The sequence below is a fragment of the Myotis daubentonii genome, chromosome 1 (assembly GCF_963259705.1).
Source record: "Myotis daubentonii chromosome 1, mMyoDau2.1, whole genome shotgun sequence".
Lineage (NCBI taxonomy): Eukaryota > Metazoa > Chordata > Mammalia > Chiroptera > Vespertilionidae > Myotis > Myotis daubentonii.
Genome location: NC_081840.1, coordinates 59,945,321 through 59,963,499, shown reverse-complemented (window position 1 = coordinate 59,963,499; position 18,179 = coordinate 59,945,321). Strand labels below are relative to the sequence as shown.

At 38.9% G+C, this 18,179-nt stretch overlaps 1 non-coding gene across 1 annotated transcript; it reads left to right on the top strand.

Annotated features, from left to right (window-relative positions):
• The first annotated feature begins 16,422 nt into the window (after positions 1 to 16,422).
• LOC132223515 (U6 spliceosomal RNA) lies at positions 16,423 to 16,529 on the top strand. The gene has a single exon (XR_009450485.1). It is a non-coding gene; the product is annotated as a U6 spliceosomal RNA (small nuclear RNA).
• The last annotated feature ends 1,650 nt before the right edge of the window (positions 16,530 to 18,179 follow it).

Genomic DNA, 18,179 nt, shown 5'->3' with positions numbered 1-18,179 from the left:
TGGGAATTTGAAGTTATCATATTTTACAATGATAATTTACAAGGATAAACATGTGATGGGCCTTTGAAGGCAAATGAACTAACCAGTATTTGTTGAGTGGAAAATAAAGGCACATCCTATTTTTTTGCCTAACAGGCATTCTTGGAATCCCTAGGAAAATCTGAACAGTGTAAATGGGAACTTCTGTCACTCAGGAATGTTGTAACCCTAAGCCAGTGATGGCAAACCTATGACACGCATGTCAGAGGTGACACGCGAGCTCATTTTTTTGGTTGATTTTTCTTTGTTAAATGGAATTTAAATATATAAAATACATATCAAAAATATAAATCTTTGTTTTATTATGGTTGAATATATCAAAAAATTTCTATATGTGACATGGCACCAGAGTTAAGTTAGGATTTTTCAAAATGCTGACACGCCGAGCTCAAAAGGTTCGCCATCACTGCCCTAAGCAATCATCTCTCAGTACTAGAAAGCACAGTTACTGTGATCAAGTTAAATGCTAATTCTATATAGGGCATGCACAATGGATCTAATTTAGTGACAAATAAATCTGAGAGTGCATCACGTGCATATTTTTAATGTGACAAAATAAGCATATGTTAATTTTACAGTAAAAGTTGATTGAGAATTTTAATAGAGAAAGATGGGGTGAAAAGGCATCAGGGTAGCGTATGCCTGATGAGAAAAAGCATGGAGATCTTTCTGAAGGTGAGAGTCCCTTTACTTCTTCTATATGAATCCCATTACATCAATTGACTGTGTTTATCCAATGACTACTTATTAGATCGACATCAGCCCTTAAAGCTTTATGGTATGTGCCTGATAGCAAAACTTAGATTTGATCAATGCACCTGGAAATTAGACTATTCCAGTGAGGAAGGCAGGGAGCCAGAATTCGCTTATTATTCTCATGAGTTAATGGTGTCATGGAATTCCAGAATATAAATCATTTCCCCAAGGGTCTATTGTCATTGCTACATATATTAGCTTCTCAGATAATTGAGTGAGACATCTTTCCTGAGGGCCCTGTGAGGAAAAGGCAGGAGCAGAAGAGTCAGCACAGGCTTCTTCTGGCAGAAAAAAACTCTTCCCCAAAATTGGTCCAAGGTTTTCCTCTAGTCTAACATGCCATGGCTTCCTTTCAAGTCAATTGCACAAAGAAGGCAAAGGAGAAAGAGGCCCATGAATAGGCAAAAGAACCCAAACTGAGGGCACTATCTCTTCACATGTCCTACAAATGCAGCAGGTGCCCTCACACCTGACCTGTTGGATTTGAGAGCTGGATGGCAATAAAAAACTCCATTAACACATGCAATGGCAAGTCCTAAACATTTTACTTTAAACAAAGATATAGAATATAAACTTAGCATGTTTAAACTGTTTTCTATTTATTGTATTTGTTCTTTGTTTCTTCTTTCTCCTTTTTCCTGTCTTCTCTGGTATTCATTGAACATTTTGTGTAATTCCATTTTATCTCTTCTCTTTATAGATCAACTAGGGGCCCAATGCATGAATTCGTGCACTTTGAAAGGAACTGTGGGCCGTGATGCTGCGGTGGGCACAGGGGCAGGTCTCGGCCCATCCTCCGCGCCCCTGCCTGCTGTGGCCCCTGGTTCCCTGTCTGCTAGAAGCCCTGCTCCCGCCGCCACTGCTTCCACATCCTGATGGCCCCACTCGCACCTGCCTACAGCGCAGAGCAATTGGGGCTGGCGACAGCAGTGGGTACAAGTGGGGCCGGTGCCATCAGTGGGTGCGAGCAGCTGCAGCGGCTGCCCCAATCACCCGTCAGGAGCAGTGGGAGGTGGAGAAGCCCTCCGGGGCGATCGGAGCTGGCAGCCAGTGCTCACACCCATTGACAGCACTGAGTGATCAGGACCAGCACTAGGCGCTGGCAGCAGGTGCAAGTGAGACCGGCGCCTGCAGCAGGTATGAGTGCCGGGTGGGACTGTGGTGCGTGGGAGCAAAGAATTTTCAGTAACCACCAGAGGCTCGCCCTGATGACAGCGACTGGCACCCCGCCTTCGTCTGGCACCCCCACTCACCTACTCCACCATCCCACCACAGCTGATGCCACCATGTTCCGCGCTCTGCCGCTTGCTGCTGACGCCGGCCATGTTCCATGCACGCCCCATGGTGGTCAGCACACATCATAGTGACTGGTTGTTCAGTTGTTCAGTTGTTTTGTCGTTCAGTCTATTTGCATATTAGGGTTTTATATATATAGATTATATTTCTTTCAAAAGAAATTTATTCCTTCTCTGATGCTTTTCCTTTCTTTATATAGATCTAAGTTTCTGACAATATCAACTTCCTCTCCCTAAAGAACTTCCTTTGGCCCTAACTGTTTGGCTCAGTGAATAGAGCATTGGCCTGCAGACTGAGGGGTCCTGCATTCGATTCCAGTCAAGGGCACATGCCTGGGTTGCAGGCTCGATCCCCAGTAGGGGGCATTCAGGAGGCAGCCAATCAATGATCCTCTCTCATTATTGATGTTTCTATCTTTCTCTCTCCCTCTCCCTTCTTCTCTGAAATCAATAAAAAAATATTTTTTAAAAAAATAACTTCCTTTGCATTTTTTACAGGTCAGATATTTTGGCAATGAATTCCATCAGTTTTGTATTCTTGATAAAGCCTTATTTCTCCTTCACTTTATAAGGATAATTTCACTGGATATAGAATCTAGATTGGTGGGTATTTTTTTCTTTCTATCATCTTGCATGTTTGCTATAGCTATAGGTGCCAAGGGCTTCAAATTTGTTTAGTGTCTTTGCTTATGTCTGCTCTGAGTTTGCCAAAGAACTTCCATTCAGATAGACTGAATCTTAAAGCTCTCTCAGCTATAATCTATGGAATCCCATGGGTGTGGTGGCCCAGGGATTAAATCTGTCATTTACCAGGCCCATGTCTTTGGACTAGAACCTTCTCCTTCTCCAGGTTCTATCTCCCCCATCTTGCTTAGGTGATACAGGGAGGATATCGGGGGCTATCCTTGAAGAAATGCCCTTTCTCCAGAAGTGTTAGGACTCTGGCAGTATTTCCTCCCCTGGAGACTAGGCTTTTGAGATGGATATTGCTTGGTTGTGTTTCACAATAGCTGCTCTTTCCTTTTCCCTGTCAGAACTATAAGGGGATCTTTCTTGGCTCTTCACCATGAGAAATGGTAAGGTTCCACGAAATGTAGAGACTCCCCTCCTAAGATTACACCCCCAGGAGGTTTTAACTCTCAAGCTAGACCACATCAGCCTCCATCTAATAAATCAAAATGACCACTTAAGTGTGTTATATCCATATATCATCCCAGGAGTTCCCCAAGTAAGCAGATCTCAGCTATGACTCTCTGGATTTGCCTCTCCTAAGATTTTAAGGTGGTGATTTGTCCTACAACCTCAGTTTTCTGAGGGGCGGGGAGAGTCGAAAAAATGATGCTAATTTTCAGTTCCTTCAGCTTTTCTTTGTTGTAAAGGCAGGAATGACAACTTCTAAGCCCTTAACATTCACAGCTAAAACTGGAAGTGGAAGCTGCATTTTGACAGGTACATCAGACAGCCAACAGATACCATCTGAAGAAATACGAGACTTTTTCAAGCATCTTCCTCACTTTGAGACCAATTAACAAACACTTGAGAAGTTGATTATAAATAACTTACCTTGGTTAGTCTGTAAAACAAAATCCCTGAAGAGCATTTCTAAGCAGGCTTGATTCAATGTCTCTGGAACAAGTTTGGGTTTTTATCCTCACATTTTTAGAGAGGGAGAAGGAGAGGGAGAGGGAGAGGGAGAGGGAGAGGGGGAGAGAGAGGGAGAGGGGGAGAGAGAGGGAGAGGGAGAGAGGGAGAGGGAGAGGGAGAGGGAGAGGGAGAGGGAGAGGGAGAGGGAGAGGGGGAGAGGGAGAGGGAGAGGGAGAGGGGAGAGGGAGAGGGGGAGGGAGAGAGGAGAGAGAGAAGAAGAAGAAGAAGAGAAGAAGAAGAAGAAGAGAAGAAGAAGAAGAAGAAGAAGAAGAAGAAGAAGAAGAAGAGGAGGAGGAGGAGGAGGAGGGAGGAGGAGAGGAGAGAGAGGAGAGGAGGAGGAGGAGGAGGAGGAGGAGGAAGAGGAGGAGGAGGAGGGAGAAGAAGAAGAAGAAGAAGAAGAAGAAGAAGAAGAAGAAGAAGAAGAAGAAGAAGAAGAAGAAGAAGAAGAAGAAGAAGAAGAAGAGAAAGAGAAGGAGAAGAAGGAGGAGGAGGAGAAGGAGAAGGAGGAGAAGGAGAAGGAGAAGGAGAAGAAGAGAGAAGAGAGAGAAACATGAAAAACATCAATGTGTGAGAGAAACATCGATCTCTTGCCCCTGCCCATGCCTGACCTGGGATTGAACCCACACCTTTTGGTGTATGGGATTACACTCCAACCAACTGAGCCACACTGGACAGGGCACAAGTTTCTTAAATGTTCTGCAACTTAAACATTTTACTCTTTCAGAATTGTCTTTTCCACCATTTGTTTTCACTTAGTGATGACAGTGCAGATTTAATTGGAAAGATGTATGTGTCTGCTAACATTTGCCTGGACAAATATTCGAAGGGAATTCAGAGAAATGAAACATTTAGTGCTTTAGTTATTCTTTTTATAGTTCAAAAAATGTGTACAGATGGTAGTAGAAATCACACACACAAAAAAACTCAAGAGTTAGATGGTCAAGCCAAATGAAAGAATTATTAATTTAACACTATCTTCATAAAACATTCAGTTCTAACTGTAGATAGCCCTGTAGTGGCGTTATGCAAACTTGATTTCATTATTTGTCCACTAAGCTATTGATGGAAAGAAAAATCTGCCATTTAAACCTTGCTTATATTAGGAAAAACATCAAACCAAACCACAAAGACAGTAAAAAATTTTACATCATATTTAAACCTAGAAGTGTACAAGGGTAAGAGGAAGTTCAGTTTGGAAACCCCAATATTAGAATAAGGGGGGACTCAGAAGAACTACTCAAGAAAGTGTCTGCCTTAAATTGTACAAGAAAGTAGCATTCTCACACTGGAAAATGAAAGTAGATGTTCAAATGAAGAAGACTCAATGGGGGGGGGGCACAGTCTTTCAGTGGATTGGACACACATTTCACATTTCCTGGGTGTAGGGAATGCAGCTGAATCTTGAAAACATGTACTTGGCTCTATGCCCCAGTAGATTAAGCAACAGATAAATCAGAAACAAATCATGCCATTAACAAAAACCAGTGGATCCTATGCCGACCCAATGAGGTTGTTGAAAAATTGCTAGATTTCTAGACAACTTCATTGGTTTTCAATTAAATATGGTTTTTAAATGCTTTGTTTTCAAAAAAAAAAAAAAAAGACAGTGTGATGGATCTCCTAAAGGAGCCCTGTTTGAAATGATCTGGAAGCTTGCAATCAGTGTAGTCAAGGATGCCAGTAGTCACATTTAGGAAATCAGTAAGTAAACACTGACCAGCTAAATATCTGATTCTAGAAATAAGAAGGCTTTTCTTTTATAAAGAAAAACACCTTTTAATGACCAGAAAAGGAGCAAGAGGATTTCTTTCTTTAGATATATCTTTAAATTTTACTTGAAATCTATATTGCTTCATTATTTGTTCAGACTACATGAGAAGTGATAGCTGGAAATAGATATGATTAGAAGAGTGGAAAAGTTTATGGCCATGAAAAATCTCTCAAGTGAAACACAAGTTGAATAACTGACCTAAGAATGTAAAGTTTAGCTACCGATGAGCCTAGGAACCCTAATCTAAGTAAGGGGGTGTTCTGTTCAAGCTTAAGGAAAGAACCAAATTATAAATGGGCCATAATTGTTAACAGATATAGGTACTACAAAGGTAGAATTTTTAAAATAGCAACTATTGTTTGTTTTAGCTTCTACTTTCAAGAGTAGTACATGCTCAATTAAAAACCTTGAAAATCAGAGACAAACTCTTTCACAAAGAGGAAAAATATATCTTCTATAATGCCATCAATCACTGCCATATTTCTGTCCAGTATTTTTTATGCAACTAGACCTATGTTGTTTACCAAAATTCTCATAATATACCTACTGATTTTCTCTTAGTAATGTGTGGTAAATATATCCCACACCAAAAATATATTTTTCCATATAGTATTTTAATGTCTGTAAAATATTCCATTGTATAAATATTCCATCATACTGTATATATATATATATTTTTTAAAGTTTTTTATTGATTTGAGAAAGAGAGAGGAAGAGAGAGTGAAACATCGATGTGAGAGAGAAACATCAATCAGTTGCCTCCTGAACGTACCCCAACCTGTAATTGAACTCACAACCTAGGCATGAGCCCTGACAGGGAATCAAACCTGCGACTCTTTGGTTCATGAGATGAAGCTCAACTAACTGAGCCACACCAGCCAGGGCCATAATACTGCATAGTTAATCAATATATGGGATTAGTTATTTTTATTTATTTTTATATTTTTTGGAGTATTCTGTAGATGTCAGTTAATTTATGTTGGTTGATATTGTTTCTCTGAGCTATGTAATTGCTGATTTTCTGTCTTTGTTTTAGCAATTATTGAGACAACTCTAACTAATGTTGAGTTGTCTGTTTCTCCCTTTATTTCTGTCCATTTTTGCTTCATCTGTTTTAGAACACTTGTTAGATACATGCATATTTATAACATATCTTCTTACTTACATTAACTTTTTAACATTATAAAATGTCTATTTTTTCCATAGTAACTTTATTTCTCTTGAAATCTGTTTTGATGGATATTGATATAGCTATTCTACTTCTCTTTTCTTTTAATTCTTTATTGTTGAGTATACATCTCTAATTATCTTAAATATAGAATTCTTGGGCCCAAAGGAAGTCCTCATATTTTTAAATTATTTTAATAAAAATTCTTTTTGAAAAAAAGACTCAGTAATACAATCATATTATATTCATGCTCTTTTAACATATTATTTTTACTAATATAATATTTTATAAAATAACAGTTTTAATAATCAAATAGTAGGTTATCTTCAGCCAAGGAATGCCTGACTACTTCCCACATTATGGGCCATTGTTCAAGAACCACCAGATTGCAATTTAGACAAGTATGAACCATTACCAATAATTGGGTCATTTTATAATCTAAGTGTCGAGCATTCTATACTCTGACCACCACATTCCCATATCTCCTGCTGCCTCTCTTTAGAACCTCAATTCTGCTAGTTCTTTGACACCACCAGGACATCCAACTTACTAACCACGTCACCAATTTACTGTCCATCACTCCTGCTGACTTATTTCCTTCTTACCCAGCTTAGACACCATGAAAAATTACTATTCTACACTCTCACATTCACCCAATTCCCTTCCCCTTTGGTCCCTCTGTAAGTTCTCTGCCTAGAAAACTTTTCTGTGCTTGCCTGACTAACCACAATCCTGGCAAATCCAACTCTTCATCTATTCTCCCAGGCCAGCACCCAAGCAGCTGAGTATAAGTGGAGAAAATCACACCATTATATTGACTTGTCTTAGTTTGAGTTCATGGGCCCTCTATACTGCCTGGAACTCCTACATTTTCCTGTTCAGTTCAATTCCCATACTGTCTCCTCTCTTTTCAAACCTGCTATGCTTTCCCTCCTCCTTAAGTCTTTTTTGCTCACCTTGGTTATTATTTTACTGAGAAAATAAAAGCTATCCAAAGGGTAAATCTACATGCCCCCTCCACTATCATTTACCTGCATTTATGATCATGGACATTGCCTTCCCTCCCATTTCAAAGGTGGACAAACCAACTCTTATACCTAAGGCTAACTTCTCTCTGCTGGATCATTCCTATTAACAAACAGGCATGCTGTCATTTCTTCTATCATTAAAAACCAAATTTAAACATTTATCAATATCCTTCTCCAGCCCACTTTTCTGCAAAACTTCAAGAAAGAGCGACCTCTACCTGCTATTTCCAGGACTTCTTTTTTCATTTATTAAATGCCACCACTCCCCTAAACAGCTCTTACCAAAAGTGTCAACATTTTCAACAGCGTCAAATCTATTGGTTAATCCTCAGTCATCCAACCCGTCCTGTTCAGTCTCTAGCAGTATTTGACGTAGTTGACCTCTCACTCCTTTCTGAAACACTTTCTTCACTCGGCTCTGGCCAAGACGCCACACTTTTTGGTTTTCCTGGTCCATCACCGTTCACTCCTTCTCAGCTGTTTTGGCTGGCTACACTTCACCTCTACAAACTGTAATCGTTGTGGTGTCCCAGTGTCCAACTCTAGGACCTCTGCTACCCTCTATCTACATTCCCCCTTCAGACGTCTCATTCAGTCCCAGCTCTATGTGACAACTGCCCTTAAATATCTCCAGTTCTGTCTACTCACCTGAGCTCTACAGCCGTTAGACTTATCTTCACACTATATCCAGGATCCCACCTCTTTTCTCCAGATCCACCATCACCATGCTAATCCAATCCATATCACACCGAGTGGGCTGCCATAGCCTCCTCTTTGGTCTGGCTTCCATGTTTGTTCCCTTTATTATAGCCTTCATCCAGCAACTGGAGTCATCCTTCTAAAAAGTAAAGCAGCCCTAGCCAGTTTGGCTCAGTGGATAGAGCATCAGCCTACAGACCGAAGGGTCCCAGGTTGGATTAAGGTTAAGGGCGTGTATCTCGGTTGCAGGCTCCTCCCTGTCCTGGGCCCTGGATGGGTCACATGCAGGAGGCAACCAATCCATGTGTTTCTCTCATATCGATATTTCTCTGTCTTTCCCTCTCTCTTCCACTCTCTCTAAAAATCAATAGGAAAATATCCTCAGATGGGGATTTAAAATAATAAATAAACTTTATAAAAAGTAAATCAGATCATATAACTCCTTTGATAAGTGCTCTGTAATGTCTCACTTTGAATAAAGGTAAGTCCTTAACAGAGCCTATAAGGCCCTGTAGCTTCTTGCCCTTCTCTTTACCATTTTCCCCTCACTCACTTTATTTCACATACATGGGACTCCTTGCTGTTTCTCAAAGAAGCCAAGTGCACTTCTACTTCAGAGCCTTTACACCTGCTGGTCGTCAACCTGAAAACTGCTACCCCGCATTCCCACAGGACTCTCTCTCTCTCTTATTTTTATGTCCTTGCTCAAATGTCATCCTATCATAAAAGTTTTTGCTAACCACCCTAGAGAAAATAAGTTACACACTCACATACATATGCAGCTGTCACTATCTCCCATTATCATGTTATTATTGTACTTATTTCCACTTTTCATATTATATATGTCAAATATAAATTGAATTGTTTATCTCCTCTAATGAGAAGGGACTTGGTTAATATTCCCAATGTCTAGAATTCTGTGTGATACATAGCAAGTACTAAACAATTTTTAAAATAAATGAACAAGCAGACTAACGAGGAATACTTATGCATTCCAGCCATAAATGAGAGCTTAGGGAATAAGGCAAATGTTTCCAAGCAATTGCAATCTGAAGGGGAAGTTTTTCTTGGCCATCCACATAGGTTTTTTGCAATTATGGTATATGAACATAGACCATCAACCACAGGAAAAACTGAAATAAAGCTCAGGCCACAAAGAAGCAGAAAGCAATAATTAAGGGCAAGGGGGGAGGATTAGACAATTAGTCACCACTTGCCTTGCCAGGGTGGTTAAGAGCCTGGGCTTAGGAGTGAGACAGATCTGGGTTTGATTCCACACTTGCTCTACCACCTTGAGCAAGATAGTTACTCTCTCTGAGTCTGACTTTTCTGATCTATAAAATGCAGTTAAAACTTTGCAGAGTTGTTGTAAGAATTATATGACATAATGTTCTTAGCCCAGTCCCTGCTACATAAGAACCATTTAATATATGCCAGCTTTATTCATTTATTTTATTTTTTAATCCATCTTTATTGGTGAAAGTATTACAGATGTCCCCTTTTCTCTCCATTGACTACCCTCTACCCCGTACCTGCCACCACCTTACTATTGTCTGTTCCCATGGGTTATGCATATATGCATATAAGTTCATTGGTTAATCTCTTCCCAGCAATCCCCACCCACCTTCCCTCAGCGATTCGTCAGCCTATTCCATACATCTATGTCTCTGGGTCTATTATGTTCATCAGTTTACCTTGTTCACTAGATTCCACATCGTGATGCTTGTCTTTCTCTGACTGGTTCATTCCTCTTGGCCTAATATTCTCCAGGTCGCTCCATGCTGTTTCAAAGGGTAAGAGAGCCTTCTTTTTTACAGCTGCATAGTTATTTCATGGTATAAATGTACCAACTGCCCTCCCCTGCAGGCCTACTTGCCCCCAACTGCCCTCCCCTTGCCGGCCATCTTGTGCTGGCCATCTTGTGACCACATGGGAGTGGACATCTTGTGACCACATGGGGGCGGCCATCTTTGGGCGAGGGCATGATGATCAATTTGCATATTCCTTCTTTATTATATAGGATTGCTGGATCAAATTTGCTAATATTTTGTAGAGGATTTTAGCATCTACTTCATCAGAGATATTGGCCTGTAATTCTTTTTCTTTGTAATGTCTTTGTCTGATTTTGGATTTAGGATAATGCTGGTCTTGTAAACAAATCTTGGATGTGTTCCTTCCTCTTGGGTTTTTGGAAAAGTTTGAGAAAGAGAGGTGTTAGTTCTTCTTTAAATGTTTGATAAAACTCCCCTGTGAAGCCATCCAGATCAGGGCTTTTGTTTGCTGGGAGTTTTTTTTATTACTGCTTCAATTTCATCATTGTTGTTGGCTTATTCAGGTTTTCTAATTCTTCCTGATTCAGTTTTGGATGATTGTACGCTTCTAGGAATTTATCCATTTTGTCCAGATTGTCCAATTTGTTGGCATATAGTTGTTTGTTATATTTTCTTAAAATTCTATGTACTTTTTGTTGTCAATTGTTACTTCTCCTCATTCATTTCTGATTTTATTTATTTGGGACCTCTCTTTTTTTCTTCATGAGTCTGGTTAAAGGTTTGTCAGTCTTTTTATGTTTCCAAAGAATCAGCTGTTAGTTTCATTGATCTTTTGTATTCTTTTAAACTCTATCTTGTTTATTTCTGCTCTGATCTTTATTACTTCCTTTCTTCTACCCACTTTGGGCTTTGTTTGTTTTTCTTTTCCAAGTCCCTCTAAGTGGAAAGTTAGATTGTTTATTTGAGATTTTTCTTGTTTCTTGAGGTAGCCTGTAATGAATTTCCCTCTTAGGACTGTGTTCGCTGTGTCACTTAGGTTTTAGATTGTTGTGCTCTCATTTTCACTTGTTTCAAGGTAACTTTTGATTTCTTCCTTGATCTCATTGTTAACTTATTCGTTTCGTAACATGTTATTTAGCCACTATGTCTTTGTGTGTTTTTCAGGTTTTTTTCTTGTGACTGACTGATTTCTAGTTTTATACCATCATGGTCAGAAAAGATGCTTGATATGATTTCAATCTTCTTAAATTTATTGAGACTTGTTCTGTGTCCTAACATATAGTCCTAGAAAATGTTCCATGTGTACTTGAAAAGAATGTATATTTTTTTCACTTTGGGGCAAAATGCTTTGAAGATATCAATGAAATTTATCTGATCCAGTGTGTCATTTAAAGCCACTGTTTCTGTCTGGAAGATCATCCATTGATATAAATGGGGTGTTAAAATCCCCTACAATTCCAACTTTCTAATGATGATACTGCAGCTAACTTGCATAACCTATTTCAAATGTAAAAGCTCAGCTATAAGGAAGCTTGGGAAATGTAGTTTTTGCTTTCTGATCTTGGCAAAACAGGAAGGCACCCAAAAGGTATTTGCAAATAGATCATAAGCACAACAGAAGGGTGAGAACAATGAATTAACATGCATTCATTCCAGGACTTTGTGCATTGTGTTTTGGAATATGTGTCTGTTACTCTTAGTTCCTAATCTAGTAGGCATTTACCAGCAAAGAAAACAACGTATAAAAAAATAAAAGAGAAAAATAAATGTTGTTTTATTAAATATATGTTTTGATTTTGTATGTGTACGTATGTTGTATTGTACTCTAAATTCTATTTCTTAGTGTAGGTCATAGTAAAAATGGTTGGAAAATGTTTCCTTACATGTAACTCCCTCAATTCCCTGGTATTTAAGTCTGGCTATGGTACGTCTGTGTATTGCAGAGAACTCTGTAATTCACTCCCTATAGTTCCATTTGCATACATGTGCCCACGCGCACACATACACATGCGCACATGCACGTCCAATATCTGTGCTCCTCATTAGACTCTGGCTCCCAGAGGAGAGCTTAGATACTGTGTTGGTCTTGCTTTCTGTTACCTTGTCATGAGGTCTGTCACGTAGTAGCTTTTTTTTCAAATTTGCTGAATGAATAAAGGAGAAAGGGTTTGTTATGAACTTTTGTGTCACTGAGCTATTCCTAGGACTAATGAGTAGACTAGAGACTTTGAAAAAGTGCATAAACTCAAAATAATATTTGCAGCAGGAGAAACTGAAGCAAAAAAAAGATATCCTAGCACAATCAACCATAAGAGAACAAGAGCATCATGGAACCTGAAGAGAAACTTTGACTAGATCAGCATAGAGACTCCTTCCTTGGCCTTTGTGCAAAGACTTGTCACCAGCTCCTTAGTGCAGCAGAATAGGAAGCCTATAAGAAACACATTCCAAGTAAACATGTGTAGTTCATTGAAATGAGATATCTTCTAAGTGTGGGTTCAGTTATTTTACATGCTCCTCAGTAAGTGTGAATTAAGAACCTCTTAATGGCATTGTATGTAGATTTCTGTGCTGGGTGTACCTACATAATCATAGAGTGACAAAACTTGTGAGTAAAGCTAAACTGTCCCTTATTTCTAGGAATAAATTTAACCAAGGATATAAAAGACCTGTACTCAGAAAATCATAAGACACTGCAGGAAGAAACTGAAGAAGATGCAAATAAGTGGAAGCATATACCATGTTCATAGATATAAAGAATTAACATCATTAAAATGTCCATACTACCCAAAGCAATTTATAGATTTAATGCAAGTCCTATCAAGATACCAATGGCATATTTCACATAACTAGAGCGAATATTTCAAAAATGTATATAGGATCACAAAAAAACCCAAATAGTCACAACAATCTTGAGAAAGAAGAACAAAGTTGGAGAAATCATACTAACTCATATTAAACTATATTATAAGGCCATAGTAAACAAAACTGCATAGTACTGGCATAAAACCTGACATTTAGATTAGTGGAACAGAATAGAGAGGCCAGAAATAAACTCATGCCTTTATGGTCAATTAATATTTGACAAAATGAGACAAAAACATACAATAAGGTAAAGATAGTCTATTCAATAAATGGTATCTGGAAAGTTGGACAGATACATTCAAAAAATGAAACTAGACCACCTTTTATACTATATACAAGAATAAACTCAAAATGGATTAAAGGCTTAGATTGTTATACTTGAAACCATAAAAATACTAGAAAAAAACATAGGCAGTAAAATATTGGACATTTCTTATAGCAATATTTATTTCTGACATATCTCCTCAGGCAAGGGAAACAAAAGAAAAAATAAACAAATGGGACTACATCAAACTAAAAATGCTTTTGCACAGCCAAAGAAACCATCAACAAAATAAAAAGACAACCTTTTGAATGGGAGAACATATTCACCAATGCTACATCTGATAAGGGGTTAACATGTAAAATTTATAAAGAATTTACAAAACTCAACACCAAAAAAACCCGCAAAACAATCTAATTAAAAAGTGGGCAAAGGATCTGAACAGATACTTCTCCAAAGAAGGTATACAGATGCCTATATACATATGAAAAGATGCTCAATACCACTAATCATCAGAGAAATGCAAATTAAAACCACAATGAGATATTGCCTCACTCCTGTCAGAATGGTTACCATCAATAAATCAACAAACAACACGTGCTGGGGTAGATGTGAAGAAAAGGGAACCCTCCTGCACTGTTGGTGGGAATGCAGATTAGTGCAGCCACCGTGGGGAGCAGTTGGAGGTTCCTCAAAAAGTTAAAAATGGAGCTCCCATTTGATCCAGCAATTCTAGTTATGGAAATATATCCAAAGAAACCCAAAACATTAGTTCAAAATAATATATGCACCCCTATGCTCATTGCACTGTTATTTACAATAACCAAGATTTGGAAGCGGCCCAAATGTCCATCAGTAGACATTTGGAAGCAGCCCAAATGTCTATCAGTAGACAAAAAAGCAGTGGTACATTTACACAATGGAATAATACTTGGCCTTTAAAAAGAAGAAAAATCTTACCTTCTGTGACAACATGGATGGACCTGGAGAGCATTATGCTAAATGAAATAAGCCAGTCAGAGAAAGACGAGTACCATATGATTTCACTCATATGTGGAATCTAAATGAACAAAATAAGCTAACAAACAAAATAGACATAGACTCATATGTACAGAGAACAGACTGACAGCTGTCAGAGGGTGGAAGTGATGGGGAACTGGGCGGAAAAGGTGAAGGGATTAAGGAAAAAAAATCATAGGCACGGACAACAGTGTGTGATTACCACGGGGAAAGGGGAGCTGTGGGAGGTAGAAGAGAGCAAAGGGGGGATAAATGGTTTTGGAAGGAGACTTGACTGGGGTGGTGAGCACACACAATACAATATACAGATGATGTATTACAGAACTATACACCTGAACCTATATACTTTTATTAACCAATATCACCCCAATAAATTTAATAAAAATTAGAATAAAGAAATTGGAATTGAGTCAGCAGATACCACTTGCTCTAGATTTTGGAAGGGCCCGGCTAGAAGCAAGGTCTTAAACACACATGTCTCCCTGATATTGGCCAGGCATGGTGTGCTGCTGTCTGGCCACCAGCTTTGACTGTGGAGAGGCAGTTGTGCTCCCTGGGATTGTGACTGTGGCAGTACATCCTTAAACTCAATTATAGCCTCTGATTCCTGCTTCCTTTCAGTAATTCTGAAAGCACCTGGTTCCCTGTGTTAAACCCATTTCTTCTTAAAATACTCAGCAATGCCTTGAGTCATATTTACCTGAAGCAGACACTAATATGAGGATTTACGTGCAAGTGACTTATTAAGGCCATGGTTCCCAGAGAAACCATGAAGGGGGTGATGGAAGTGAAACTGGGAAAAGGAAGAAGTCAAGTGAGGGTACAATTTTAGTCATAGTTCCAGCCCCATCCAGATCCCACAGAAGTGCTTACCCCAGGAAATATTAAATTACCCCAGGAAGCTAGTGACACCACAGAGGTTGACCTAGGTTGAGACAAGAGAGCTGGGCCTTCAAAACCTCACACCATCTTCCACTAGCTATGGGCCACACCTTCAGGGAATGGGGATCTGCTGTGCTTACAGACAAAGTGGCTCAGAAATCCCAGGGCGGTTTTCTGGAGAGAAGCAGGTGATTAAAAGCAAAAGCCTATACAAACTCGGGGGAGGGCACACAGAAATATTAGAAGAGATCCTCAGAGGAACAAGGAGGACTGGGTCCTCTACAGGGTGATGTAACTTGTGCCAAATCCTGACAGATATGACCAGCAACAAAGTTCACAATGTGCTAGTTGCTCACTGGCAGGTAGTTGTAATTATCCACACTAACAATGCTATTCAAGTTGAACCTGCAACTAAAATGGGTTTCCAGAATTGCCATCCTATATGTAACTGTTATTAACCGTAGGCCTAGATTCAGCCCTTTAGACTTCAGGTTTTCTACCTCAGATATAGAATTTTTTTTGAAGTGGATTGGATTTTTCCCCCTCTCATTTTCATAGACATTTAGCAAGGAAAAAAAGAAAGAAAGAAAGTGGCATCTGCAGTTGAACAGGATCTTGGCATCCCACCACGTGGTAGAAGGGATGCAGCCATATTAACCTCAACTCCAATTACCTAGCCTGCACACCACGAGGCCCCCTGGTGGCTTCCTCTATGAATGTGCAAAGAACTAATTCTCAGAGAGAGGTGGAAGGGGGAGGAATAAGGAGAGGGAGAGGGAGAGGGAGAGGAGAAGAGGGGGGAGGGAGGGAGAGAGGGAGAGAGAGAGACCTGAATAATTTTACTTTCTGTTCATCTATTTCAGGGTCTAGTGAAGATTTATTTACTGTTCCACAATACTTATTTCTCTCATAGCACTTTTCCTTCTTAAAATCATCAATTTGAAAAGCATGGTTTGCCACAGGCCATTAATAAGCCATTACTAATTCCCTTTCCTTCTCCAAACCTTTCATTTTAAAACCCAGAAATATTGGATAAAGTGTGTTTTGAAATATCAGTGGTAACAAAAAGAAAGTAATTGTATTATTGATAGTGAGAAGGACTGAAGTTCTTTTTTATTTTCTGATAAAAATTTCACATCCAGTCTTTAGCTGACAAAGATGTGACTAGCAGCAAAAATATCAACTGGGACCATAACAGCATACATCAAGAATGTAACATGAGTGCTAGCTTCGGCAGCACATATACTAAAACTGGAATGATACAGAGAAGATAAGCATGGCCCCTGCACAAGGATGACACGCAAATTTGTGAAGCATTCCATATTTTTAAATTTACAAAGTGATGCAAAGCAAGGGACTGAATCCAAGAATACTCAATCCAGCAAGGCTATCATTCAAAATTGAAGGGAAAATAAGGAGCTTCACAGACAAAAAAAAAAAAAAAAACCTAAGGGAGTTTATCACTACCAAGCCAGCAATGCAAGGAATGCTAAAGGGACTGGTGTAAAAAGAAGAAATAAAAAGGGAAGAAGGAACACAGACACACAAAAATAAAAATGGATACAAACAAGTACCTATCAATAATAACTTCAAATGTAAATGGGCTAAATGCTCTAATCAAAAGACATCAAGTGGCTGAATGGATAAAAAGACATGACCCATATACATGCTGTCTACAAGAGACCCACCTCAGAACAAGGAACTCACACAGACTGAAAGTGAAGGGATGGAAAAATATCTTTCAGGCAAATGGAAATGAAAAAAAAAGCTGGGGTAGCAATACATATATCTGACAAAATAGATCTCAGAGTGAAGGCCATAACAAGAGATAAGGAAGGCCACTTCATAATACTAAAGGGATCAATACAACAAGAGGATATAACCCTGATAAACATATATGCACCCAATGTAGGGGCACCCAAATACATAAAAAAAAACTCCTGGAAGATATCAAGGGAGAGATCGACAATACAATCATAGTAGGGGACTTTAATACACCACTGACATCACTGGACAAATCCTCTAGACAAAAGATCAGCAAAGAAACAGAAATCCTAAATGACTCACTAGATCAGATGGACTTAATTGACATCTTCAGAACATTTCACCCCAAAGCCACGAAATATACGTTCTTTTCAATTGCACATGGGACATTTTTAAAATAGACCACATATTGGGTCACAAGCAAAGTCTCTCCAAATTCAAGAAGATTGAAATCATATCAAGCATCTTCTCAAACCACAATAGCATAATATTAGAAATAAAGTACAATAAAAACAATCAAAAAAATTCAAAAACTTGGAAGCTGAATAGCATGCTATTAAACAATGATTGGGTTACCAAAGAGATCAAAGAAGAAATTAAAAACATCCTGAAAATGAAAACACAACAATCCAAAATCTATGGGACACAATGAAAGCAGTCCTGAGAGGGAAGTTTATAGCTCTATAGGCCTACCTCAAAAAAACAAGAAAAAATGGTAGTAAATCATCTAACTCTACAACTTAAAGAATTAGAGAGCAACAAGAAAAGCCCAGAGTGCACAGAAGGAAGGAGATAATAAAAATCAGAGTAGAAATAAATGACATAGAGAACAAAAAAACAATACAAAAGATCAATGAAACCAAGAGCTGGTTCTTTGAAAGGATAAACAAGATTGATGAACCTCTAGCCAGGCTCACCAAGAAGCAAAGAGAAAGGACCCAAATAAACAAAATCAGAAATGAAAGAGGTGAAATAGCAACAGACCCCATAGAAATACAAAGGAATGTTAAAAAACACTATGAACAACTCTATTCCAACAAACTAGACAACCTGGAGGAAATGGACATATTCCTAGAAAAATGCAACCTTCCAAAACTCAATCAGGAAGAATCTAAAAATCTCAATAGGCTGATAACTGTGGAAGAAATTGAAGCTGTCATCAAAAAGCTTCCAACAAACCAAAGCCCGGGGCCAGTCCACTTCATAGGGGAGTT